At 38.6% G+C, this 25947-nt stretch overlaps 1 protein-coding gene across 3 annotated transcripts in view; it reads left to right on the forward strand.

Moving 5' to 3' along the window:
* Positions 1-366: 366 nt before the first annotated feature.
* The window catches only part of SLC7A2 (solute carrier family 7 member 2), a 52985-nt gene continuing 27404 nt past the window's right edge, over positions 367-25947 (forward strand). For 2 of the 3 annotated variants that reach the window (XM_027676525.1, XM_027676526.1), the window contains exon 1: positions 780-897. The gene's annotated coding sequence lies outside the window, so the exon portion shown is untranslated. Of the gene's footprint in view, positions 536-779; positions 898-25947 lie in introns of those variants that run through there. The other variant, XM_027676522.1, reaches the window with a different exon arrangement.

A 25947-nucleotide genomic window follows, 5' to 3' on the forward strand; every position in this document is an offset into this window, starting at 1 on the left:
GGAGAGGAAGACTGACAACACCGGAATGAAAAGAAGCTGCATTGTGCATATAACCAGCTGTACCCATCCTGTGACACTTTCTGCTGCTCTCAGCCAAATTTTGCCTATGATGTCTTCCCAAAGGAAGCATACGAAGCATTATCTGCTAGGACCGACGGGGTGACTCTTCCACCTTCGTTCTCACCGCTTCCTGGAGCTCCTGCACAACCCCCCACCAGATGTTCCTGACAGGTGCCCCTAAAAATTGATCTGAGAAGCGGCAAAGGGCGGCTGGGAGGCGGCCGGCCCGGGAGCAGCCGCTCCTCCCGCCCTCCAGCGCAAGGCCAGGGCGGGCACCCCCCGCCTGCGGGCTCACCCGGCTGAAGCTGCGGGGAAAATTGTTTCAGAGGGCGGCTCATGAACCCCCCGCCGGGGCTGTTCGCGTGCAGAACATCAAAGCACTCGGGGCAGAACGAGATTAGAGCGCCCCGTGGTTGCTCGTAATTAGAAGAGGGAGAACGTCGCGGGGGGCACTCTGAACGTCGCTCCCGCGGAGGTGCGGCGGGTCTGCAAGGGCGGGGGGCGCGGGGGTGTTTATGTAGGCTCTGAGGCCGCCGGGTCGGGGCTGCCTGGCCTCCTTTCCCCGAAGGACACGGCGGGGAACATGCTCCCGGGGAACACGGTCCGATCCTTCAGGGAAGACCCTCATCCCCGCCCCCATCCCCCGCCTCCTAAAGGGAGGAGAGGAAGGAACGGCGGAAAGGGGTCGGCGGGGTGGGGTTTGCCGGCCCGCACGTGTGAGAAGGCCGGGCAAGTGGGCTCTGTGACGGGAGCAGCGCCCCGGCTTTCGCCGCCGAGAGGGAGCCGCCGCTGTCAGCGCAGCTCCGCGCAGCCCGCAGGGAGCCGTGCCCGGGCCCCGTAAGTGGCTCCTCTCTCCCTCCTTTCCCTTCCTCGGGACCGGGTCGGCGAGGGGTTGGAGGAAGCACCGCTGCCGGGGCCTCTCGGCTGGCTTGGAGGTGCTGGCGAGGGGTCCCACGTTCCAGCCAGGCGACAGCCCCCGGTGTGCGGCCAGAGGGGCGCTGACCCTCCGCCTGCTCCGAGGAGTTATTCTTAGCGCCGGGCGACTTGTGCGGGGAGAGAGGCAAGGACTTCTCTGCTGCCTTTTAAAGTCCGCTGGGGGGGAAGCGGCGCTGGCGTTTCCCTGATGGCCCTGGTCGCGTCCCCCCAGCGCTGGGCGCTGCAGCCGGGGGCGCGGGGCGTGTGGAACCCGCGGCCGGGGCACAAGGGGGAAAGGCACCCGAGCGCTGCTGGGCAGCGGGTGTGGGACCTTGTCTGCTGGTCCTGGGGCAGCATCTGCTGCTGCTGTAAGTTTGGAGGTGTGGATAGGTGAAACGGCGCTCCCTGGGTTTCCGACGAGCTCGATCTAAGACTTTACCTGGAGCTGCTGTCCATGCAGGTGCTGCCCGTGTGCAGGGGTTTACTGACTCAAAGCACACAGTGCAACCACAGTTCTTCACTGCGTTTTGACAAGCTGGGGAAATCACACTGCAGTGGAGAGCATGAAGTGGGTGCAGGTCCCTAACTGTGGTAAGGCAAGTTTAGGAAACATAAGATTGTTCCCTTCTGCCAACTTTGGATGTTTAAACATAGAAATATGTTTGAAGTATGTCACCCAACATATAATGCTACTGGCAGCTGGAGAAAACTAGTCCAATAAAATAAATTTGAAATTTGAGGTGTCTGAAGCAACAGAACGTAAACCTTATGTTTAAAATATTAAGTATCACTCGAGATTTATGATAACATTTGAATGGTAGAGTGTTGTGGATCTGATGCAAGTCTTGGGTCTGGGTGAACTCCATTAATTCGGCTGAATTACCTTAGTTTTGGGGAGTGGGGTTATCGCACCGCTTGGTTCTGACAGTGCGTGGAGTTTCTTCTGATTTTTATGCTGGTACTTAGCACATGATTCCAGCAAAAGTAACTCACTTGTGAAAGGAATATAAGTTTCCTGAAGTTTGGCCTCGAGTGTGAAAGGAATTACTTCAAGCCTACCATCTGCTTCAAGTATATTAATACCTAGCACTATTTGAAAACCCTTCAAATATTTCTCTTTGTATTGTTTGTATTAAAACCAAAACAAATATATTGAGAGACATTCAAATGTTTCAGAGATGGAGAACGTAAGACAAGGGATCATGGCATATAGAACTTGTATATATTGAAACAAGCTGGTGGTAGTTTGTTTATGCTAGAAAGACAAAACACATTGTATGAAAGGTTCCTGTAGACACTGTGCAGATTCAGTACATAGTGGATCTTGGATTAGAATTTGGATTACACACTGTGGAAAATGTTTTGAATTCTGGTTTGTGTCACCTAATGGCATTAAAACATTAAGATTGATTGTAAAAATAGGCATTAGGCCTACAAAAAAACTTAACTCGTTTTCATTGGTATGTACAATGTACAATATAGTCAGACATAAAAAGACATGGTGCCTGCCTGTCCTGCTCCTGTAAGCAGATCTCCATTGCTGCAATTAATTCTATTTGACTCTACCCTGTCCACACAATTCTAAACCCCACTGGGCTCTGATACAAATTGGTACAGGAACAAAACAACCCCACAGAGACATAAGTAGCTGGTTTTATATCTTATGCAAAGTGCAGTGATAATTTGTACGAATGGCACACATTTTTACTCTTTTGCCACATGTTGTGATGAAGATTATTTGTGCATGGAATAATCTTCTGTCTAACTGATGTTACTCAAATACAACTTTTGATTCTTCAGACGTGGATGAAAACTGGCACTTTGTGAAGTTTTAATGCAATGAAGCTTTTGATCCTGAAGCTCAGTATGTTGGCTAGCGTGTGCATGCGTAAATGGTCTGAACAAAGTTGTTGACCTTAGTAAAAATGTACTTGATAAGATGCGTGACTGTGCAGCTGTTTCTAGCTTTGTACACACAGATTAAATCAAAATCAGCTTCAACTTGCTTAATAATCACAGAATCACAGAATATCCTGAGGTGGAAGGGACCCACAAGGATCATCAAAGTCCAAATCCTGGCCCTGCACAGGACAGCCCCAAGAATCACACCATGCCTGAGAGCATTGGGTTAATAAATTAATATACTTAGCATATTTTCAACCTACCTGTATATACTTCTAATTTTTTTAACTTTAAGATTTTAGTTAATAAGGTACACAGGGATGACAATGACTTTGGAGTCAATGTGATGTTATTGATGCCATTTATTAGCTACTTTATGGGGATATTTGATATATGAATATGTTGGCATAATAAGTAGCACTGAGTACAGAAAGATAGGCAAGATAAAAGAAGAAGAATAATTTAAAACTTTTAAAACTTTTTCACTTTTTAAGTGTTTTGGCAACAATGTATTTCGAAGGAGGAGGTTTCTTTTTGTAAATCAGTGATTGCAGGTGGATGTGACAGAGACTCAAACTAGTCAAGACTCCTGAGTAATTATGTAGGATATAAAAATCCAGCAGGAGATCTCGAGGTGAAGAGAACTGCAAAAGATCCACCTATCTTAGGTGAAAAGATGTGAAACTTAATTTTACAAGTGTAGGGACCAGAAATGGGACAGAGATTGAAAACACACATCAGCTTAAGTCAGTGTAGGTTTTAGCTTGTTTGAAAATGCATATTACTTCTACGTTTCTGCTTGCATGTACTGCAGAGTAACTGAGAAAAACTGTGGCTGGTGTTCATTGCAAAATGAGGTGTATTGAAGGGTGCTTGAAGATTTAGTTCCTCCTTTCGTGCCTTGGCAGATTTTTGTTCAATTTGCAGTGGACTATATGTTTAAGACAGAGGCAAATGAAGGGGAAAGACTACAAATGATCAAAAAGGAACTTAAGCTAGATCTCATTCCTTAAGTTTAAGATCAGAAAGCTCTTACAGCTTTACTCATACACCTTTTGATCATCTTCACTTGTATTGGTTCCATAGGTATTTTGGCATCCATCCATCATGATACAGGTATCACATGACACTAAAAAAACTCCCCAACTAGACATGGCATGCTTTCCTGGTTTGCTTGCTGTTCTATTTTTAACCAGAACTCTCTCTAGCTCGTACAATGATATGCTTCAGGAGAAAACCCTTTAGGAAATTTTCTTTCACATAGGCAATATTAGGTAGGGCACTAACATAAAATATAGCATGCACTGTCAGGTACTAGTCCTGTCTTTGACTTATTGTTCATTTTTGATACTAGAATGAGCAATCTTCTGCCATTTCTTTTCCCCTCAGGTACCTCTCAGGCATTTGGTGATCTATTAATGCCATATAGCCAAAGGTGTAGAAAACAGCTATCAATGCCATTTTAATGGGTATTTGTGACTTTAAAGCAGAACTTCATGTGTTCATGTAAGCTTTTTCCATACTAAGATACTAAAAATTATTTTATATGCTGCTGAAATGATTAAAAAGTATGTAAAAATATATGGAGTCGTGTTTCTGTGTCTGTAAGTTTTCATGTATCTGAAAGTGCCCAGCTTCATGATACCTTTGCTGTTTATCACATCACCTTTGATCCCTCCGTGTCATAATACAGTTCTGATCCTCAGTCTTGTTGATTCTCATCCTTCTGTTTGTTCTCCAGTTGGGGTAAGACTCATCTTCATTCCCCTGGTGGTAAGTCAATTGACAGGACTGTTGGAAGCAAACAGTTGAGCTTTCAGAAAATGACAAACATGTCCTCCTCTCTGCTGGGAAAAGCATTTTTATAAGTGATCTGCCACTACAACTCCAGTGAGAGTTATAAAGGTTACTAGTAAAAGTGGCTTCTGGGATTCCTAAGTTTAGTCATTGCTGACAGTCATCTAAGATCTGCAGTACTATCTTGAGTGATCTCAACATTGTAATTTATCTGAGTGGGCATGCTCCAGGGGGAAGATCATTTAGAAACACACTGAATGTTGTCATTGTCCTTATGAGTTCCTGCACAGGATTGCATATGTGTGGAATGAGATTTCTGAATCTGTGTGAAATACTGATGGGAAATGTATTGCAAGTGCTTGACCACAGAATGAGCTCAGGACATCTTGTTCTACACACATCTGGAAAAGAAATACACCATTACCTCAAATAAAACATTCTGCTTGTGAGATGATTGTTGAAGGTCTCTTAATGCCAATATATGGGCCACAGCAATTACGTACACAGATAGATATCCTTTAGTTCCCTCTGTCTTACTTGACCATGAACAGGAGAAATGAGGATGGGCAGGTTGTGACAGTCTAAAAAATTAATACTTTAATGGCTGGTGTTGAATCCGTTTTTATTGAATGTTACTAGGGGGGAGGTGCTACTGGAATAGCATACATAGACAATTGCCATATCTATGCATTCTTTATTATGGATGTTAAGATTCTGTCCCAGACTGCATAGACTCTCATGTATGTGATGGTTGTGTATATATGTAAGCAGCTCCCCAAGACATGTTATAAAGAAGTAAGCGTTAAACTGGAGTAGAATATTTTATGGTTTAAAGTTAATAACAGAGGTCCTCAAAAATAAAGTGTACTTTCATTTACATATTGTAAAGTTAATAGAATCCCAAAGACAGATGGAGCCTCTCAAAATGTTTCCCAGGCAGCAATGAACTTTTTAATGGTATGGAATAGCAACACCATAGTTCTGATGACAGGTAGCTACTCTAGTTTGGCTTATGGCTTCTAGAAATTATTATCCAATTATCTAAAACTAGTTTACATAAAAATCCAGGCCACCATAGGATGACTTCTACAACACTGATTTTGGAAGGGTAGAATCTCTTATTCAGATACTTCTAAATGGCTGCATGCCTCTGGCAAGTAGAAGTAAACCAGTCACACAGGAAAAAAATGGAGGAAACAATCATACATAAACCATCACATTATTGTCATGCTTGTTCGTTGGCTGTGGTTCTTCTTCCATCTCACTTCTGCAACTACCCTGTCCTACCACACCTGGCAGTTAATGTAGATGAGCTGTAAAGACCTCTGTGCAGTTGCTAGAGAAAGGTTGTTTTTGGTGCCCTCAGTTCCCTATGACAGCTCATCAGAAATGCAGTGGAGTGCACACAACATCTGCTGTTTTTGTTAAGTAATCAGAATGGGCAGAGTCAGTGTTTGTGATTCAGTGTTTCGCTGTTGTTCTCTCTGTCATTAATGTCATTAATGACAGAGGGAGGGTAGTTTTGCCTCTTCGTGATGGTAACATCAGTTTTCAGAGGTCTTGGATGGCTGTTTTCACTAAATGATCTCATTTCTGAAAATTACTTTGTCAGATGTACTACCAGAAAGGGATGATTAGATTAATCCAATTTACTGCTTACTGGAGTTTTTGTGAATTTAACTGCTGTAGAAAGGTAACAAAATGTAGAAAGGTGTCAACTGACAAAATGCAAATAAATAAATTTTCTTATGCAGGGAACTTAACTTGTGCAGGAAACATTTGTCAATTGAGATTGGATTGAGGGAAAAGACAAACCATACCGGTAATTTTGCCAGACTTTTCTACCATCATCTGTGTTTAATATACAAATTCACTTCTTCTGTGCTTTTTGCATTCCAGATTTTTTTTTTAGAAATATATGGAATAAATTTATTTTTGCTTTAAAGAACATTATGCTTTATATGACTCTTTTTGGAGAGGCGGAGTTGGATTCAATGCAATCTAATCTTCATCACCTTTACTGTGAAAACAGTGAATGATGTGGATAAGCTGTTCTATAGCTGTGTGAATTCATGTAGCTAATCCCTACTCCTTGCCCATTTTCTTTGAGATTAGTTAGTTCTTTGCCTGGAGTTGGATTGCAAGCTATTTGACAACATGGGAAAGTGATTGTTTTTATTTTATTTTTTTTGTGCACTACCATATGCATTGTGGTTATGAAATAAATAATAATTGAAATAGAATTTGGAAGGGATTATTACTGTCCTTTTCTAAGTTTCCTTAGATGGAGAAATATCTCCATATCATTTAAGGAAAATGTAACATTTGGATATTGTGAAGATATCTGATTACTCATATGAGGACCTAAATTAATTCTTCTGAATTCACTGTTTAAGAATGATTTGATGTAATATTGATTTTATTTTGCCCTTGAATGTTTCTGGACCATCATGCAGTTGAGAGAAAACAATGGGATGTGACTTGCTATTAAATACTTTCACCACTGTGAATGAGATGAAAATCTTGTGGATATATAGAATTAGCATGCATGTGTGATTCTTTTCAAAGGTACAGTGCTTCAGTGTGCTTTTTAGAAGCAATAGTTTAGATGACTAGGCTGTATTTTTGATCCTTGTAATGACAGCCTAACTTGGTTTAAGATTTAAAGTAGTAGTAAGTATTTGAGAGTAGTAAATTGCAGGATTTAGTTGCTGTGTTCTGCTGTAAGGATTTGAAGAGAGGGAGAGCTATTAAGGGTAGTACTGAAGAAGTATCATGAAACATCAGGCTTGTTATGTGGAAATTAGGCCAGCAAAAATTCTTACATGTTTTTGCAATAATAAGTACATTAATATGTAATTTATACATTCTGTGGTTGTTGCTTTTCCTCAGCAATATGTTTTTAGAAAAATCTTGATGCCTTACATCTATGCACTGCTTACCAACCTGTGTCCACCCTCTTTCTTTACAAAGACTCAAGGAGGGACCTTGGGTGGTTACTGATAAGGAGGGGCTGTTCTGCAGATATAACAAGGTCTCCTCCTATGTGAAGAGGGAAGTCCTGAGCTGGGGGCTTCCCTCAGGCCTGTGTGTAGCAGGTGCTTCCTACATCTATGAATTTGTTTGTTTGTTTTCTTTAATATTTTTCAATAAGGCATGAGTATGCACTAGGTAAATTGCTATACTGACAAACTAAAAAGAGAAAAATTGCAGTTATCTACAACTAGATCAGTAAAAAGATTCAGTATTAAAAATTCAGTCATATGGATTACCAAGTAGGACATGGTGCTTCATTAGAAATACTATGAGATTTGCAAATATTATATTCACTGTCAGATGGAAAAGTCCAGAGAAGTTGAAATCAGTATTTTTTAAAATACCGTCTATGAGGAGACTTCCTCTTGTTACTAACAGGCCTGTTTTGAGGGTTTCACTGTCTTCAGGTGGCCTGTATACTTAACCTTACCATCCCTTGATATGTATCTTATCTTTTGTGTTAGTTTAATTCTGTGCCCCAAATCTGAATTGGCCTGAATAGTTGCTATGAATAAAGATTCAGATATCTCCTAAGGAAGCCTCAATGGTGAATTGCAGTTCCTCGTATTCTTATAGTGCTGTCTTTCCTGTTTCCCAGCCTACTTTTCAGCACAGTAGAGACTGCTATATTTCATGTTTATGTCAGTTTGTATAGAATAACTCCATGGTCTGTAGAGTTTCATGATGGTGTAAACAAACAAATGATGCCTACAGCCCCATAACCTGACCATGACAGAGCTAAAATCATTTTTGGAAACAGACTTACGGAGGTGAAGTATTTTTCCTAAGGTTTGTATATAACTGCCTTCTCCCAGTATTTGTATTTTTCTGCCTTTTTGTCCAAAGCCAAATGGATTCTTCTCATTTGTCTATTTATGTGAAAAATGTAAATGCCTGACAGAAGGTTGACATCCTTGACTCTTCTTGGAGCCTAAACAACTGAGTAGAATTTAAGTGCATTCATCATATTTAGTTGAGATGATATGCAGAGCTCCCATATTGCCAAGATCTCTGTTTTCTGCTCAGAGAAGTATATGGTTGGTGCAACACAATATCTAGGAAAATAATGAGAGAGACCATTGTATTTGAAAGACTTTTTGGAATGTATGGAGGCGGAACAGTGGCAAACTTATGTTATGCCACTTATGAGAGGAAAAAAAAGTATTACAAGGTCCTCTGTAGCAGCTTGTTCTCTGCAGCGGAAGATGAGATGCTGCATAGGGAAACAATGGTGTTTGCTCCTGAGAGTTTGAGCGGGTTTAAGATGTAGTAGACCCAGATCACCTGGGAGCGTTTAAGGAAAGACTGAACATGGCATTTAGTGCTACGGTGTAGCTGACATGGTGGTGTTCAGTCATAGGTTGGAGTTGATTATCTCAGAGGTCTTTTCTAACCTGATTGACTCTCTGGTATCAACCAACTATTGCTGAGACTCCTTTAGATTTTTAAGGCAGTTAAAAAAAGTTTTCAGGAGTTAAAAAATAGATGTTCATATGTCATTAGGAGAAATCTCATTTGTTCCATGAAAATGCAACTTTCATCATTGTGGTTGAGCCTGATGCTGAAAAATACCATGTGGTAGCAAGTTTTATTTGCTATGAGGTGTTCTGGTAGAACAACTGTCTTAGAGCAGTGAGGTATTCACTGTGTGGTTTTTTCACGGTAGAGAAGAAACTGAGAGGGAAAAATCAGCCCTGCAACATACTTTCTCTAAGTGAAGGAAATCTGTTCTAATTGATTCAACATTTGATCCTTATTGGGACACTGCTTCTGAGTATCCAGTCCAGAATTCTTTGCAGTCTCCCATGCAATGTCCAGCTATTAGAAATATTTTATTAGACCGTTGTAATTTATTTTTTAATTTATTACGTGCATGTGTCTTATTCTGAGGCAATTAGTTTCAACATCAGACTTAATAACCCCATTTTGTATTTCTAATTGTCCCAGTTATAAACATTTATAAACCTTCCTGCAGTTTTGTAGTACTCTGTAAAGCCTTCTATGGTGTTTAATTGCCTATATCCTCCACTTCATTAGTTGTCTAAGCAAATAATTTTAGATTTGTATTAAATAAGAGGGGTTTTTTTTCCATTTAACTGTTTTTCTGTCCTGTGTGGTAACAGATGGCTTGCACTTAGTTCAATGAACCAGATGCAAAAAGAGCAGAATTTGCAGTAAAATACTGTTGATGTTGCATTTTTATTCCCACACAATAAATTAAGTCAGCTTTCTGGTTATGTAAAGTGAATGTTTACACTCTTTCATTGAAATTAATTAAAATGTGTCCACTACGTTCTGTGAAACAAGTAGATTTCCCAGTCTGATGGGCTCATAGGTACAGTTTGTGCATTTGTTACTGAAACCATGTCTACATAAGAAGCTCTTGTATTGTGCTCCAGGCTGCTATCTCTTGTTCCTGCTCTAGTAACCATCTCTCTATGCCTGCACAGCTGTTTGTGGTACAGTGCAATGAACTGGATTAGGAAACATTCATTTTTTTCCTTGGGATACTTTTGATTAAGGATCAGTTCCCTATTCCAGTTGGAATGGCCACACACATGGCCATGCAGCCACAACTAAGGGATGGACGCAGAGGAAAGAATAGACTAAGCAGTATGAGCTGCTTCAATTGTGCCACCATTGGAAGAAACTATTTAATATGCTCCACAAAGCTGTAAAACATACCAAAATTTCACTTATGCCCTCTGATGTTTGTCTTCCCTTCCTTTTAGACTGTCTTTTTTACTGAAGAAAGCATTAGTTGAAAAACTTTCATCATAGGACTGTAGTATCCCTCCAACTTTTTAAGGAAGTTTTGGCATTTAGAATCATACTTTTCGTGGAACATAGGAACTGCTGTAGAGTTCAGTCTCATTCTTTTGGACAGGAGCTAAAGAAAGTACCAACTTTTTAATCAAGAAGATATCACTTACCAAGTGTATTTTTGCTGATGCTCTTTTAGACTGGCTTGGTAAATGACTTTTGTGTGAAACTGTATTGAATGAAGGATTTTGGATAGTTCCTACTTTTAATTTGTTACATCTTTACTACAACTGTAGTTCCACTACTGCATTTTTTACCTGATTCTGATCTCTGTTTGGCCTTGTAAATAGAACGTTTATCCATAGAAACCAGTGAAATTACCAAAGTTGCAAAATATCCCTCTTGTTCCCTTCCCCATTCCAAACACTCTCTCAACTCTCATTTGCATTTATTAGTAGGCTATTATAACCTATCAGAATTTCTTAAAAAAAATATTCCAAGTTATTTTCTTGTGCCTGTTTATGAAAACTGGCAGTATATTTGTCCAAACAGCTGCATGCTGATTGGTACAAATTACTCCTGTAGAAGATGGTTAGTAGGATAAGTATCTTCCTTTAATCTACATAGAAGAACAGTGAAATCCAGCATTTTAGCTTGGCTGAAACCTAGCTGATAGACATATGGGTTTCAGTGTTCCATATGCTTTCTAAGGATTTGATAACAAACATTGCTGATAGCACAGAGTTAGACAGTGAGTTGGTTTAATTGCAACTGTTTGCAAATGGCAGAAAGGCAGCAGAAACACAGCATGATGTGAATGTTGTTCATAGTGTTCCCTGGAGGGACAGCTTGGGGTGGCTGGAAAGGAGCCTGGAATTGTAAGCAAAGAAGCTGTCCTGATACTTTGATTCCCCCTATGTTCAAGGAAACAGGACTCTGGAAATGCAGAGCAGGGCATGTGAGATGTGCGACATTGAATTTCATCACCTCAGGAGTTGGTGGAGCATCTGCTTTCTAGGGGGAAGAGCTTCAAAGTGCTATATGTGGACTTTGATAGTAAACACACCCCTTGAAACCCCATCCAAAGGCTGAAGGAAGATCTGAAACAGTAATATACAGGAACGTTACTCACAGTGCTACTTCTGTGGCGTTCTCATAAACAGCTAGCATGGCTGCTGGCTTGAGTGAAGAATCTTTGCATTTCTCTTAGCAAACTTAGAAAGCGGGATTTCAGGAACAGCAACAAAGCCTCCACAAGCCTGGGAATTAAATCTGTGAATTGGGTAGGCTATAGAAGTTGTCTGCCTGGATTTGGAACTGCGTCATCCAGGGATCTTGCATAAGGCTGAATATTTTACCACAGATTTCTGGAGGCCCAGGAAGGGAAAGTTTGGATTGCCCCATCAGAAATACTGCAGTCCTTGACATTAGCATTTTCTTTGACTGATGCAATTCTGCTGAAATGTATTTGGCTTGGTTCAGTATTGCTAATAAATTGGGTAAAGTACTGGGCAGAACAGAAGAATAGCTTTTTGAGCACAGACTATGTGGAGAAGTGGGATATGCTTCAGAATAAGCAGAGAGAAATGGTAGTGTTAAAATCCCACTCAAGGTTACAAAATGTTAAAGTATGTACCATAAGATTTATAAGTGTGAAGTATATGCTATGTGTTCAAACTGATGTTTCAGAACGTGATGCCACACCAGGCTGCAAAATGAAGAGTGGCTGACCATCACAAGCAGTGAAGAATGGAAATCACAAAACTGTTGATTGGATCCTGTGTGGGTTGTTTTGCTGGCCTCTGGTACTGATCTGACCATTTAGAGAGGTTCTCTTCATCCTTTGCATGTATCATTGAACACCTGTATCAAGAAAGCATGTCTGAACCTTCAGCCACTTCTGGGATCTTGCTCCCTAGTTAATATGGCAGCATTGTATTGTGTAATGGACTGTGGAGATTTAGCAGTCTAATGTTGGAAAATTTTACAAATAAAAAAGATTCTGGCTGATATAGAGTGAGTTATTTTATGCAGTGAATATTAAGTTGGCAAGTCAGCATTCAAAGACTAGACGAGCCAAAGAACACCAAAAGACCATTTTTGTACGAGGATGAGTGTGTGACTGTTTTATGTGCGTCTTCAGGCTTGTACAGTGTATCAGCTTGCTTTTTTATGGTAGGAGGAAGGTACTGCCTGTATGCCTGCTGCAGCCCGTTTGTTATACTCAGACATATGCTAGGTACTAAAAAGGCATATACCAAGCCCTGTGAATCAGGTGGACAGTCATAAGTATGAAAGTTATAACTGAAGGGAAGGGGGAGAAGTCTGCTTTTTATGGATTTAGATAAATGACCCCTAGAATTCAGCAGTACCTCCTACCTGAATTCCAGGTTCATGTACTAAGAGCATCATCTCAGCATGTGGTGAGGATGAGCTTTCATAATGGTCTTCTCCAAAAACTGTGGAAACCAAAGACTGGCATAAATAAGTAAATAAAGCCATCCTATACAAATGCAACCTCTGTAGGTTTCTGTCCTTGTCTTTCTCAGCTGCTTTTTCTTATGGTTCACACTGAAATAAGAGTATGCACACTGAAATAAAGGCATGCTGAAATAGAAGTTGGGCTGTGTTTTCTTATAAGTAAAGCAGAACTAATAGTGTCTGTATTATTTTTGTAGTATCCTTATTATGCTTTTTGAATTTCAGATCAAGTAACTTGGAGTCAGAGGTTCATTTGGCATTCCCATCAGTGAATGCCACATCAGGGTGCAGAGTGTGGTGTCAGTATTCATTGCACAAAACTTGGAATGGAATAAGACTTAAAGTAACTTTTATAGCCATTATTCTCTAAATATCCCTATTTCCCTAAGATGTACCGGTAATGCTGCATACTGAACAACTGAACTGTCCAAGTTTGCTTAAAATCAATTTGTCTTTTGTAGGTGTTTCTGTCAGTGATGGGATCAGATTTGACACATTGTTATGAGTCATTCACCATCAACACTGCTGCAGTGTTACATTCTAGATTTTAATCTTGCCATTCAGACTGTTGTGGCCTTTATAGGTTCTTACCTTGCCTGACAGCTCTGCCTGAGAATAAGCTTGTCCATACTCGGAGTTATGGTTGCACCAAAAAGAGTTATATTTTAAGTCTTGCCTACAGCAGTTAATCCTTCTCCATATGTACCTTGCAGTAATGCTGGTACAAGAACTTGTGCAGTTCTGTAGTGAATTGTATCAGGAAATTAATCTGAGTCAATATTGACTCAGTACCTGCTCAGTGTTACTGTAGCTTCATTCCCCAGTTTAATTCACTTTACTGCCACAGAAATGTTGCTCTTGCCCCAAGAGAAGAAAGCAGGAAGGAGCATCCAGTTAGAGTACAGCATTTATTGTGGTGGAAATACCAGTTTGAGGTGTTAGTTCAAACTATGCTATGACTGCTGATAAAGCAATGGCAGCACAGAGCTTCTCTGTCTGGCAAACATCTTTGAATTCAGGTGGGTTGCAGACCAGCCTGCAGCCTTTGCAGCCGAGGATTCACCATTACCTGTGTGCAGTGGCAGTGTCTACTTCAGCAGTAGTGCAGCTCTGCAGTAATGAAGCTGTAGAGGAAAATTTCTAATGCTGTGGATTCACTGACCATACCACTTATGTTTTAGTATGTGTGGGGGAATTGGGAGGAATTCAGTTTAGTTTTTGTCTGGTCCCACAGACTGAATTTCCATTACCAGTTGGAGTGTAGTAGGTGCTGTTCTGGAGTATGTATCTGAATTTCCTTTCGTATGGAAGGATATCTCAGGATTGTTCACAGTGAATGGTCAGGATGACTGGGAAAGTCTTTGAAACTATGCATCTGATCTGAACAAAAATGCCAATGCTCTGCCTATAGATGCTGCTGTCAGACTGTTGCACTGTGGTATCAGTTGGATTTCACTTATTGTATATGACTCTATCATTCTTTCTGATTCCATTTCAAAACTTGTTTTTGTGACAGTTCAGCAGCTAATCCCACTGTTACTCTCCAAGCTCTGAGACTGATGCATTCATTCACTCTGTGTTCGTGGTAATGGTCAGAAAGAGATATTTTCTAGCACAATTTTATCCCTGATCTCTATCTACTGTGGCAGCATTCCATGAAAATTGAGCTAAGTATGACAACATGAAGCCTAAGTCAAATAAAAACTTTTTTGCTGGACTATTCTTGATGTGCACATATGGTCTCATGAAATTTAGTACCCAAAGAAGGGAATTTCTTATTCCAAACTGACTGTGATTCAGTGGATAAAAACATAGAATCATAGAATACCAGTTTGGAAGGGACCTCAAGGATCATCTGGTCCAACCTTTATTGGCAAAAATCTAAACAAGGTGGCCCATCACCCTGTCCAGCTGAATCTTAGCAGTGTCTAACGCTGGGGAATCCATCTGGGGAAATTATTCCAATGGCTGAATGTTCTTATTGTGAAAAATTTTCCTCTTGTGTCTAATAGGAATCTCCCCAGGAATAACTTGTACCCCTTACCCCTTGTCTTTTCCATGTGACTCCACGTAAAAAGGGAGTATCCGTCTTCATGGAGCTTTGCCAAAAGAGGAAAGTGTAAAGATAGTGCTTGAAAGAGTTGCATTTGCAGTGTAATGGAAAATATTGGATCTGAATAATCTAAGAAGCAGCAGTGAAAGAAACCTGGATGTGTGTTTGAAAGGTGGACTTTACCAACTGTTTCCATTCTTGTTTGAAGGTGTTAGCAGCAATAGCTACACTGGAGCTTCTTGATATTTTAATAGTCAAGCATGTTCATTGTGCACCAGTAGGAAGACAGATGAACACACCAATCCACACACATTTTGTTGTTTACCTCTGCTTTTCTCATACTATTGATTTTTCTTAGATTAAGTTCTGAGGCCTTGACTCTGAGCTGGGTGTTACCACAATATGAATAATTGCAGAGATATTTTTTATCTTAGCACAGTTGAAAAGTTTTTTGTTTCACTAACTGGGGCTCAAAGTGTATTTATAGACAGAATTGTGCCATGTGGCTACAATCTGTCATAAATTCAAGTGCTTTTATAATGAAACTCTTAATTTTGAAGGGATTTCAGTCTTTTTGGTTAAGCATAAATTTGAATTTCTGGATCAAGGATAAAGACCTAAGTATTTTCTTTTTCTTTTTTTAAAGAAATAAATGCTGACTCTTCCTTTCTATCCTGTTCTGGAGCTAAAACAGCTTGGCAGCAGTGTTTGAACACAGTTACAGTTAAACCAGTTTTGGAAAACAGTTTGGCAGGCCACAGTGGAATAAGGCCAAAGTATGTTACAGTTTTAAAACCTAATTCTAAGCTAAAATTATAGCTATAGTGAGAGAGAATGATGTAAAACTCAAATACAATGTTTGTCTCTGCCTTCTTTTTATTTTCTCCAGTTAGTCAAGCTGTGCTAGGCTGCTAGAAACAGTGCTCAAACTTCTCATAAATCCTACATTTCTTCTGCCTGAGCCTCAATCAGTGTGGACAGGAAATTACATAGTTTTGTAGTTCTTTGAGAAGTAGCTTACTTTTTAATCATATCATCATTAGGTAAAATTTCACATATCTTAAAAATTAAGTTCTGTGGAGCCTATAGCACTGCAGATAACTGATCTTTTTCTTTGCTATGTCATTTCTTGCAAAATAGTTGAATCAAAGGCTGTTTCCATTTCCCTTGATACCTTCCAGTGTTGTACAAACACAGCTACTTTCAACTGATTTAGTTTATCTGCTGTTGGCTTTAGAAGTACAATTTGCAATATGACAGGATGACTGCAGGATATTATTTTTAAAGTTTGTATAAAATGGATTGTGCATCTTTTTTTTCCCACGGTGAAAATGTCTAGACTCTTCAGAACCTTTGTAAAGCTTTTATCCAGACAAATTAGTTCCATGAATTTGAGTCACATCAACCTCAAGAATTATCCAAATAAATGGGGCCACCAAGTCATTGTACTCTTAGCTATAATACAAAACACTGCTCATAATCTGTAAAGCTGACAGAAAAGAAAATTACTTATCAGCTACAGCCCAACTTTCTTCCTTTTTTTCTTTTTTTCATTTTTTCTTTTTTCCTTCTTTCTTCTTTCTTCTTTTTTCTTTTTTTTTCTGTTTCTTTTTCTTTCCTTTTTTTTTTTTAACAGGAAGATTTTCAGTTTCTCTAAGTGTTAAAAATATTTCCTATTAAAGTGGGCGTTCTGTTGCATAATAATTTTGTATGTCTCTGGGAATTGCTAAGTTGTATTAAGCATAGAAGTCATGAGGAATAATTTCTGCTAACTTCTAATGCCAAGCCTAAGAGTAGAGTCCATGTAATGCCCAGTTATATTCTCAGGGAGATATCCAGTTCATTTTGGGGAGATGGAGATGTCATAGTCTTAATAGTCAGTAGCTTCTCTTTGATCTTTTATACTGATCCAAAATTCATACCAATGCCAAAAATTAACTCCTCCATGTCCATGACTTCTCATCTGGTTTTGATTGCACTTTCCAAATAGCCTTTGATCCAGCATGTGCTTGTTATTTGCGCTTTCTTTGTGTGCCTTTCTACTCAGCTTGATAAACTTTGAACAAAGAAATCCACTGAACGCTACTCATGTTCACATACAGTCCATCTCCTGTCTTTTGCACAAGCTTTAACGACTGTGCTTTTTTGTACTTCCAGGCAGTTAAGACTGTGAAAATTATTTTGTTTGGTCATTTGTCCCTTGTGGGAGAAAGGGGAGAAGAAAAGAAGTAGTGTGGATAAATTGAGGTAAGCTAAGTTTAGGAAGAGCCAGACTCATAGTTTTAACGATTTCCCCAGTTGAATGATACTTTCATGCTCTGTTTTTGTGTCTTTGAAGAGAACCTGTTAGCAGAACATAACTTTAATCACATGAAATATCTTTTTGAGGGGTTTGGTTTTTTCAGAGTTTGCATTATAGAGCTTTAGGAACAGGTAGAATGAAAGACTATGATATTAACTCTTGGAGAAGTCTTGGCATTGTCATCACATCATTGATAGCGGTGTATATTTTGATAGGCATTAAATGGTAGAGCAATTGTCTCTGCTTTCTCAGATGAATTTTCTGCCCTTTTGGATGATTTATGACTAGGTCATGACAAAATTTCTAATATGACACACTCATACAGCTATCACAGCAGAGAGCAAAATTATACTTAAAAAAATAATAGAGTCTTTATTCTGAAGGAGTAGCTGTCTTTGATCTGTTTGATCTCTGGGCTTAGTAGCTTTACTGGATTTTCCTCCTTTTCTCATGTTTTGGCTTTATAGCTGTCACCAGTTTCATATGAATCATTGCAGTCCGGTGCTGAGCCCACCAATGTCCTTCAAGAGTAAATCCATTTTTTCTGCTCTGGACAATTTGCTGTTGCCTGCCCTAAACACCCTTTTAGAAGTATTCCTGGCCATTGCACAGTTGTCTGCAGTTTGTGGTGGGTTTTGTAATTCCCATCAGAAAAAATCTCTTTTTAAGGCCAGTTTTGAAGATAATTAATCCGTTCTAGTGCTTTGGAGATTTTTTTTTTCATTTCTCTTCGCAATTGTTGGGAATTTCAGAGTAAGTGAAATATGTTCAACTGTATCCTTGTGAAGTCCTAGCCATCCTGCTTAGGATGTTACCCAGCTCTATTTGACATGTAAAATAAGTTGTCTTGAAAATTTCAGAAGAAATACCTATTTATGATGCATGGCTAGAAGAACACCACTTTTTCAGACTTTTACTCTCAGAGTTTTTAAAGATTTCTCTCAACATTATGTCAGCAAGAGACTGTAGTCTGTCACTGCCCTGTTAATCTTTAAGGATAATCAGAGTCATGTAGGATCTACTCAGTGCTACTGGAGAGTTACACAGAAGGATGTAGACCATCTACCATAATTTGGAAGTAAAGTAATTGCAGGTGATTTTGTATACAACAGGCAGTCTTCTATGGCAGGTTTTCATAAGTATCTGCAGTGCTGTAGCAGAGTATCAGGTTTCATTGATTTCTGTCTTCTATTTTAAAGTTTTTTACCTGCAGAGTTTGGAAATAGAGAGGAAGTTATTATTTAGGGAAATCCTTGCCTAATTAGAGGAAGATGCCAATTAATTCCAGGTGGGTCATATGGAATTTCTTAAGGTTTGATTTTTAGCTTTTGTTCTAGCTGGAAATTCTGCTGTGCCTATAGTGATAGATTTTTAAAACCGTATTTGGCTAACCCCAGAAAACATGTCTAGTTTGTGCACCGCTGAAACTTTGCTGGTAAGTACATAATTGCTCTTAATTCAGAAAATCATAAGGAGCTTTTTGTCCTTCACATTCAGATTTTTCACAAAATGAGCACAACTGCAGTTAAACAGGGTGGTCAATAATGATGCATCTCAATACCTGTCAAAAATCAATTGTTGCAAAATTACAGAGACATTTTGTTTGGGTCTCATATTACTGACATTGCATCCAGTTCATTTTTCATGCTACAAGATGGACTCTGGCGCTAATGGATAACGTGCCTGAAAGTTCCTATTGGCATGTGATATTCTTTGCACACTTCTAGTGGAAAACAAGCTTAATATTTAGATGGATATGCAAGTATTTCAGTGATGGAAGAGCTATATTTTCATGAGGGGCTAAAGTTAAAGGGAAGGTTATTTGGATAAAAGATATCCAGGCCACTCTAGTGGGTCCATAAAAAATTTGAAGATGAGACTCTGTTCTTTGCATATAATAATTTAAAAAGGCAGAAAATAATGAAAATTTGAGGCTAGCATTTATGTAAAATGTGAAAAAGGTCAAAATTAAAGGGAAATAAAAGAAATTAACTGGAAATTATGGGAGTTTGATCACAGGGAGTGTTTGGTTTTGCTTTAGCCTCTTCAACTGCTGGAAACTCGAGTTCTGCATGAGAAATGCAGATGCATTGCTGGCTAAGTGTCTAGGGAAATAAAGAACAATAGTTTGACAGTTGTATGCCAAAGTGGCATTTTCTGAAGGCCAGTAAAGCAACGCATAGGTGAAAAAGGATCCTAGCCAAGGTATACTTGCTGACATGTTGATTATCATTTAAACTAGCTAAGATTTTTTTTTCAGATTAGCCATGCAGGATTTTACACTGATTATCTTAATTTTATGTGACAAAATTCATTATATGAGTATCTGTTGCTGCTGTAGAACAATTAAAGTTTCATGTTTTAATAGTGTTTCCATGAGGAATATATACTTACTCTTTGTGCCAAAATCTTTTTGCATTATGAAAACACGTATCATTTACAAGTGGTACTAACCAATGATCAGGTTCAATAAAAATCAGTAAGTTGGTGAAATATTCCATTTAGTTCTAGTAAGGGAACTGGTGGCATTTCAAAATTAGAAGTAATTTCTATGTCATATTGCAACTCAATATTTTACCCAAATGGGGTTATGTGTATTCTAGTTACCCTGTTAAAGTAAAGAATTAAATTAAGGAAATATTCGATGTCAGAAGGTTTTTTCAAACAGTTCGTAAAATAAGATGTCTTTCCTGCTTGTAATTTCCTAGATCATTGCATTTCAACTGGCAACTTGTTTGCTGGGTTTGGCCCTTGAGAGACTGAATCTGTCCTGGCCACCTTTTTCTCCTGGGGCAAGTAAGGGATGGTTTGTGGCCAGATCCTGCCTCTGCACACACAGGCAGCAGGAACTCAATTTGCTGTCATTGCCACCAGAGCTTATGAGAAGAAAGTGAAGAAGGAGGATAGTTTTCCTCTAAAATTGTGATCCAGCCATAATAACAATATTTTCCTACATAGTAGGGACTGAGAAGCAATCAAAAAAATAGTGTAGTTTGCACTCAGTCACACACACGAGAACACAACATTCCACACAATATGTGGAAGGGTATCTCTTTGGTGAAAACTGGTCTACTTATTTGCAGTGTCTGGATGTTGGAGGGCCTGGCTTGTGGATTTGGAGTGGGGTTTTTTAAGCAAATATATTTGGCTGTATTAGGATCTAGTGTTCTGTGGGATTTTCCCCATAACTTATTCACAATGTGGCTGGAGATAAGGCTAATTTTTGTATAGATAAAGTGGTTGATTTAGGAACAAATAAGGGGAGAAGTATCTTGTTTCACGTAAATAAATGGAAGATGAAGAAATATGTGAACATAGAATTAAAGAACAAATATGAGATAATTTGGTAACTAAATGGGCTTGATGTTCTGTATTGCTAATGTTAAATATGTATTGGTTAGAAGATGATGTTTGAGGGAATTCATAATTACCTGTGTGGCATCTGCTGACCACCTCAGTCAGAAATGGATCATGCCATTCAGGATCATTGGATGTGGCAAAGGAAGAAAGTGACTGAGGGTAGGAGGTAGTATAAAATGTTTATTGAGATGCTTTGTGTTCACTGAAAATGGATTAAAAAGTTATAAATTTATGGGGCCTTCTGTTGCCAGAATAAGGTAAAATTGGAAAATTGTATTTCACCTGATCTTCATGTGGGAGAAGTGATGGGCTGTCCCAACCACTTTCCAGTTGCTGTGTTATACAAATTATCCTGAAACCACATTTGCTAGTTATTTATTTTAACTAGGGCATCAGTTGGTACTGCAGGGGTATTACTGCAAGCAACATTGATGTGGTTTGTTCCTTTGTGCCATTTGGTAGTCAGGGAAGTAGCTTCATAGGTAGAGTAAATGCAATTTAATGCTCAAGTGACTTTTGATTTTTATGAGCAGAACCACCGCCTGGAAAACCTGTGGAACTGCTAAGCTGCTAGTTTTTGCAATACCTCCAGATAATTTATATTGAAGATACAGTTGCAAGTAAGGAAACATCGTGCTGGCTGGCTGGGAGTACAGAAACACACGTGGGCACACATGACTTTGGCTTTATCTGGGATATTTGTGTTATTCCATATGTTATTTATTATTTCAGAAGATTCATTACTTTATGAACCAATGTTTGTGCTGTCTTACATGTTGGGATTTTTTTTAATGCTCTGTTGAAATGGTTCTCCTGTTATTGCTGAACTTGTTCTGGATTTATACCAAGAGAAGATCAGGTTTCTTCAGGCAGACTTGCCAATGTTTCAGGCTTTAAACACTGAGTCAGATCTGCATAGATCTGAAAGCAACAGCCTTCATCATGGTTATGCAACTGTCTTGCACGACTGTGATTTGTTTAAGATACAAAAGAATATTTCTTTCTTAATGGAAGTTCACAGAGGGTTTTCAGTGTATCTTCACCAGATTCTGAGCAGAGCCTTGCTGTCTGCAAGGGCTCTGTTACAACATGGAGCACTGCAGCCTGTGCAAGTGAAAGCTCTCTGGAAAGCCGCAGCACGTGGTTAGGCTAGCATGGGGTCACTTCTCATACCCCTGGAAATCTGTGATCAAGATCCCAGTGTGTGACTGTCAAGGTCAGTGTTGGGTTTTGCTGTGTTTTGAAGCCTTGGTCACGTTTTACCTGTGAGATGTCATACACAGTCAAGCTATTTATTGACTTGCTTAAAAAATACTGAGAAGTTTGAAAACATTTTCAGAAAATTACCCAGTCGAAGGTTATAATGTTCTTCAAACTCTGTTCCTGAAGCATTAAATGTAGTAGTGCTATATAAAGCCAAGAATGGAAAGGGAACTCTCGGGCATTAGTTACCTCAGTTGTAAATCATGTTAGATGCTAGGATTTGTGTGATCTTGATATGGACAGTAAATATTCAGAATGGAGCGTCTGGCTGGATTGTCCACATTTAATGTCAAAGGGTTGCTCTAGTGACTTTGCAGTGACTTATTATTTTTGGGATTTCATCTTTGAAAGAAGTGGTTTTGATTTTTAAGGGTGCAGAAAGTACCTGCAAAGAATGTGGGGTGGTCTTAACAGCAGTAACTTCAGACCACAGAACGCTGATTAATGCTTCTGGAACTAAGCACTGCAGATGGAGCTTATTTATATCATGCGAATTAACTATTCCTATTTATGTTGTTTTGTATTGTTCTGATATATAAACCTAAAATAAATCACAGTTGCGCCCCTGAGCACACGGGTTCTGTCTGGTGTTTGTGATGTCTGCCAGTGGCACTGGGCTGTCACAGTTCCGTTTTTGCACGGAATGGAAGCCAAATACTTCTCTGATTTAATATTTAAAGACCAGAACAGATCAAGTGATGGATCCTACTTTAAATACTTTGCCATTATTTTAAAGCAATATTTGGTTGCAAAGGAGATTTCTCAAAACTTTTGCACAAGAATCTCTTAAATTAATTCTTATTGCCTTTGATTTAAGATAAAAGAAGTATGGAATATAAACAACATATGCATCTAATTGTTGGATTTCTGTAAGCAAAAGAAAAGAAACTTAACTTCTGAAAACTCTTATAATTGGCAGATAATTAACACGTGCTACATGTTATATGTTTCATTATGAGCAAGTTGTGACATCTTGATTAGGTGACCTACAGGTTTTTTTTGTTGTTGTTGTTTTGGTTTGGCTTTGTTTGGTTTTGGTTTTTTGTAACCCCTTTAAGATGGCATCTTTTCCATGTCCATCTTTTCCACAAAAAGTCATATAGAAACAAGTAAGGTGTGTAATAGGTGTTCTTTTCCTGCCCTTGCTCCATGATATTTTTGTAAGGCTATTTCCAGTATCATCCATGATTTCTTTTAGTCTTAAATTAGATATATTCATCCTTTCTCTCTTCTCCACTCTCTCTTCTTTCTTTCTTGGCCCCCATATAAAAAAGGGGGGAAAGTCCACTTTTTTATATTTATAAATTTGAGTTACTTTAAACAGTTTCCAGTAACTCAACACAGAAAATTAATTGCACTGTTTTTTTTTAAAGAAAAAGACATCCTGGAGCCCATTATTGTGTGGTGCACTTGTCAAGTGGGCTGAGAGGTGCTGTGACCCAGGGATGAGACTGGACAACTTCAGTGGAGTAGGAACCCCTTTATCTGATACTACTTGTGCTATCAAACCAGCCAGGTGAGGTTGAGAAGGGAGGAGGGAAATTAGGTGAATCATTAGTTCTTTGCTTAATTTTCATTCTTGCACCATGAAATTAGGACTATTTTGGACTATTTGACTCCCCTGTGGAAGTGCACAGGAGCACAAAGACAAAGCCATTAAAAATACAGATTTTATAGATGTTCTAGAAACCACCTCAGGGGTTTAGGCATGTGAAAGGGCTCTCATTACTCCTACTTTAAAATCAGTGGCTAAGTCCTTTTAAAGAATCACCCGCTTTACAAATCAATAAAATTTTCAGCAGGGAAAGGGTTGGGATTTAATTTTGATCCTGCAATTATTGCTTATATTTTCCTATTATCAGTGAAAAAGGTTGTATTTGTAAATACATCTCTATTAGTTTTTCAGAATTTTATGTTTTGATTTTGTCTGATTTTGAAGAGAACAGAATACCTGGAAGTGATCTGATGTTAGCTTCTAAGAGGCTTTTGCTTGCCTCTTACACAAGAGACTGTAATGGAAACTTAGTAACTGAGGGTGAAAGGTAAAGCCCTGTTACTGATTAAAAAGAGTAAAACAGCAACCTTCCTATCATTTTGCAGGCATTTTCCAGCATGGAAAATGATTGTTAAGCAGAAATGGAATTAGTAGAAATTTTCTAGAAGTTTTTATAGGAAAACAGCATTCATAGCAACTGGAAAGATTTCCCTTTTTTGATACAGGAGAAAAGATCACTTTTAGCCTTTCCAATTAAAAAATTTTTAAAGAAAAACTGATTTCCTTAAAATTTTTAAAGAAAACCCATCAAAACCTCCTCACAAATATTCCAACAACAACACAAAAAATCCAAGTAAACTGAAAAAAAGAGATTGGCTGAGGTGAAAAAGAGTAAGTTGAAGGATGACAGTTGGTTAATTCAGGTAATGAAGAAAGTGATAACTAAAACCGGGTGACCTTAAAAAACTATAAAGGAAGCCCATTCAAAACAACTAAAACCTATTATATCTCTACATATTTATATAACTTCTAATAATAACTCAGATCCCCATTATTTGGGTAAAAGGCTTGCTGTTTTTTGGTTTTTAAGTTTTGAGATTTAAGTACTACTTTTCCATGCCAGTTGCATTTGCATAGGCTGGGATAATTTCTATGAAATGTGCCTAATAACCGACCTAAGTTGCCATTAGAAGAAAATATACATGGTCATTAGTATTTGGTTCAAACATGGACTAGTTGTCAGAAACTGAATACCTTTTTTTTTAAGTTGGCTTCAGTTCACTATGTTATGAGTTCCATTAGCCTTGTGGAAAAGCAGAATGTTATCCATTTTGAGCTTACATCTCAAAAAATGCACAGTGCCTTAATTTGTTTTCTGGTCTTTCTGCTTGCTCTTATTGAAAGTTTGTAACTTCCTGCCTCTAATGGAGAAGCGTACTCATGCTTCAAATGGTGGTGGTGGCTTCCTCATGCTCCTTCCCAAGCTGCAGTGTGGAGCTGCATCTGATGCTCCTTTCCCAGGTGTCCAGGGAGATGCAAAACAGCTTCATTCCCAGTCTTGGCAAGACATAACATTGCAGTTTATTTTCAATTACTTGATCAATTACAGATCAAGTGTTTGTTAGTTTTAACTTGGATTTTCCTAGTTCTTCTTTGTATTTACCAAGTTTGTATTACAGACTTTTCTATCTGAATTTCCTGTCTATATTTATCCTGTATTCAAGGTGTGGATTTGGGCCAAAAAAGTATGTGTGGATTTTTTTTTTACAGATAGTATGGCTTTAAATAGTTACTTTCCTTCTCCAAAGCTTCTCCAAAACTCTGGTTTTAGACTTAGGGACAGCACTGTGAGTCAGCACTACAAACATTTTCTTTAGACCCCTGGGAATATTTTGAATTCAACAAATGATAGCTAGTAGCTGCTTGGGATATGCTTAATATTAGGTTACATGACTAATTCTTGGATTAGAATAAATAATAGGAATTTGTGCCAATGTAGCCCTTCTTCCTTTTACATATGAAATGATGCAGGATTACAGATTTATTCTTCCTGCTTGTATTAGTTTAATAGTATATGATTATTTTTATAGGATGTATTATATTTCTTTTACAGAAGTCAGGATTTGAGGTATTTTTCCAAGTACAAACTCAAAAAGAATTATTAAAGAAAAGGTGAGAGAATTGATAAGTGATAATTTTATTTTAATCTGTACAACATTCTGTAGGAACTAGTTTCAATAATCTGCTTAAACCACAAAAATCTAAAATAAGTATATTTTAATAGATAGGAAGCCCTTTAAAAAGTGTTGAATTATAATTTATTCTCTTCAGAACTTATGCTGTCATAACATTATAGAGATAGCCTACATTACTGTTGAGCTATATAAAGATTCTTTTTTTCTCTTGAATGTTTGTGATCATTTTAAGCACAGTAACACATAGATTGCACTGGATTTTTATTCTCAGAAGCATGTCAGAACCACTAAAATGTAATTATCTAGAAAAGATTCTTGCTGGCAC

The sequence above is a fragment of the Neopelma chrysocephalum genome, unplaced genomic scaffold (genome assembly GCF_003984885.1).
Source record: "Neopelma chrysocephalum unplaced genomic scaffold, ASM398488v2 Primary Assembly neopelma1_42, whole genome shotgun sequence".
NCBI lineage: Eukaryota > Metazoa > Chordata > Aves > Passeriformes > Pipridae > Neopelma > Neopelma chrysocephalum.